The following is a 3,357-nucleotide window of genomic DNA, read 5'->3' on the forward strand; positions in this document are numbered from 1 at the left end:
CAATAGAATTAGAACCAGCTGAGAGAATAAACAAGAAAGAATAGGAAATAGAAGCATGAAAACCTAAGGAAAATAATTTGGAGCTCAGTTTTGAGAACTAATCCCTTATTTAAGGCATCTATTATAATATTATATACTTAATGTGACATGAAAATATCTAGAGTTTACATAAAACTTAATAAACTAGCTTACATATATACTAGAATGAAAGATGACATTCTAAACAATCACTTGATAATTTATACGAAATAAATAAATTTTAAATATTTCATTATAAAAATAATAATAAATGAATATTATTTCAAGAAATATTATCGTAAAAAACTTGAAACATATATTAAAATATTTTATTTTTAGAATTTTATTTTTACATATATATTACAAATTATCTAGATCTAATTATATATATATATATATATATATGTGTGTTTTTATGATTTTTAAATTTTAATGTATCGCACGTTAGAAAATTTGGCCCTCCCTCAAAAAAATTCCTAATTCTGCCATTGATGTTATACTTCCAGGCTTGTGAATTATAGAATGTTGATAACTAGGAACAATGTAGGTTTTGGTTTCATGAATCACTGGAAGGAAATTCCAAAGCCTCATTTATAGTTGTATCCTTTAATAGGTATTTGAGGATGCATACAAGTCACCACTGAGCATCATTATTCTTGATGACATTGAAAGGTAAGACCTGCTGATTTGATCTTATTAGTCTTAAAATTATATTCTCTAGAACACTCCTTCCTCCAGCGCTCTAATTTTCTTCTTCTTCTTCTTTTTAATTTCTAAATGAACAAGTATCTTGGGATCATTTGCACTTTAATTGTTAATGCAGGTTACTGGAGTATGTTGCCATTAGGCCTCTTTCGAACATTATTTCACAGACATTATTGGTCCTGCTCAAGCGAATTCCTCCAAAGGTTTCTTTCTGTCCTTTGTCTGTATTGCATAGAAACTGGTGTTATAAATTTGTCCCCTATTAACATATAAAAATAAAATAAAAATTGTCCCCTATTAGACTAGTAGCAGTCAATTTCTTGAAGAATAACCGTTTATCCAAATTGTATAACTGTAAGAGGTGCATCTTTTTTTTAAAAAAACTTAACCTTTACGAGTTCCTATAAAAAAAAAATGAAGCCTATCAAACTTAACCTTTACGAGTAGTGGAGCCAGAACTGTTCTTCAAGGATGGTCAAGCTAAATATATCAAGAATGTTAAATTCAGAAACAACCTAGCAATATATGTATATACATGTTACACACACACACACACACACACACATATTTGTGTATATATTCTTAAAAAAAGCATATACTCAAAGTACGTCTTGAGATGATTCAACATATACTACTTTCTCATATATAACAAAAATGGCAGAATGCTCTAAAACTTGGAACATTCTCGCTTATATCTTTCATAACTGATATACTTCTCTTAAAAAAAAAAAAGGTGATATTCTGATCTTGCTCATTATTAGTTCATTTTGGGAACTTTTGCTGTCAGGGGAAAAAACTTCTGGTTATAGGGACAACGAGTGAAGTGGGCTTCTTAGATTCAGTTGTTATTTGTGATGCTTTCTCTGTCACTTACCATGTTCCTATATTGAAGACAGATGATGCGAAGAAGGTGATTATTTGTTTCTAATCTGTTCCTGTTTCAGATAAGTTGGTGTTTTTGGTATTCTTCTTTTGTTGGATTGCATCAATTTTCCATCAATGCTATTAAATTAAACAAAGTGAGAGTATTATAAAGGAAGTTGCCACAGTGATGAAGACCTGATCTATATTAAAATGTGAAATACTGATTTTTGTCTGGTTCTTGGTACACTTGCTAATTTTGATTTTGGGGATGGATTGGTGTGGAAGTTTGGAAGAATTGATCGAAAGTCTTTTCAAGTAGAAGGTTGGAAGAATATATTCATACTTTGCTACTCCAGGGAGGTGTGTTAGGATTCCAATGGAAATTTCAACACTTCTGCTGCTAACATGCGTTTGGATTGATCACTTGGTCTTTGGATGTAACTGTTTTTAAGCATTATCATCATATTATTGTCATTGTTATCACCTTTATTTGAACTTTTTCGTTGCATGGTAGTTTGTCTGGAGTAAGATTAATATTTTGGCTGGCAAGTTCATTCCATATATATTGCGAACTCTAAAAGGAAATTTAAATAACACTGGCAATAGCTCAAAGTTTGGATACATTTTAATTTACCCTTGCTCTCATCTCAGGTGCTAGAACAGCTGGATGTTTTTGCTGGTGAAGACATTGATGCAGCAGCAGAGGCGCTGAATGATGTATGCATATATCTTGATCAGCCTTTGTCATTTATGTTTTAACTTTGAAGGAAAAAATAAAAGAGAGCACAGCCTTTACCTATCAAGGAAGTTAAGAAAATCTAACGGGCCTTAGGCCAACTAATTAAACCAGTTAAATATACAGTTTCCTGGGGAATAATAATACGTTCATAAGATGAAAAAGTTTCTAATTTTTTTTTTCCTTAAGCCAACATTTCTTTTCTTAGGTGTCGAATGGTTTTCATTTCTGGTCCTTTCTGCCTTCTGGAAGCTCATTTGAATTTTACCCTTGCAGTAATAGGCCTAGCATGTTCATTAGTGCTTGTGCTTGGGACCTGAATTCTACTTGTTTGTGTCATGATTCAATCACGATAAATGAACAGTGGAAATTCTGAACCTCAGATATTGTCAACTTCATTTTCTTATGCACGATGCATTACCGAATGATAATAGGGAAAAGGTGAAGGAGCTTGATTGTTTTTGAGACTCACTTCTTGCTCCTTTTGTGTTCAATGTCTTTTCATAGATGCCTATCAAGAAGCTCTATATGTTGCTTGAGATGGCGGCACAAGGCGAGCTCGGTGGATCTTCAGAGGCAATATACTCTGGTAGAGAGAAGATTAAGATCTCTTACTTCCATGATTGCCTTCAGGATATTGTCCGACACTAGTTTATACTACTGTTAGCTCCTTTTAAGGTACAAATCACTAAGCGTCCTTCTTGTTTACTGGATTTTCTCTTTTTTTTTTTCGTTTATGTACTTATTTCTTTCCTCTCTCACGTTTGACTACCAGTCCCTTTAGAGTTTGGAGTGGCCTGCCATGTCATCGTACTAGGTCTCTAGAGACCCATCAATTTTCTTCTAGGTGCTTACTTCATATGTTGGGTATGGGGCCTTAACTCGAGTATACCTGTATTTAGGGTTGTTTATCGCCCGACCCGAAAACACCAATTTTTAACTAAACCCGAATCTGTTCTATATCGATAACCCATTAATCGATTAACTTTTTTTTTTTTGGGTAGGCGGGAAATATTTCTCTCAATATCTCAATT

At 33.0% G+C, this 3,357-nt stretch overlaps 1 long non-coding RNA gene across 1 annotated transcript; it reads left to right on the plus strand.

Moving 5' to 3' along the window:
* Positions 1 to 890: 890 nt before the first annotated feature.
* Positions 891 to 2,304, plus strand: LOC122275726. Its single transcript, XR_006228678.1, has 3 exons — positions 891 to 926; positions 1,511 to 1,633; positions 2,239 to 2,304. It is a non-coding gene; the product is annotated as an uncharacterized LOC122275726 (long non-coding RNA).
* The last annotated feature ends 1,053 nt before the right edge of the window (positions 2,305 to 3,357 follow it).

The sequence above is a fragment of the Carya illinoinensis genome, chromosome 9, assembly GCF_018687715.1.
Source record: "Carya illinoinensis cultivar Pawnee chromosome 9, C.illinoinensisPawnee_v1, whole genome shotgun sequence".
NCBI classification, from domain to species: domain Eukaryota; kingdom Viridiplantae; phylum Streptophyta; class Magnoliopsida; order Fagales; family Juglandaceae; genus Carya; species Carya illinoinensis.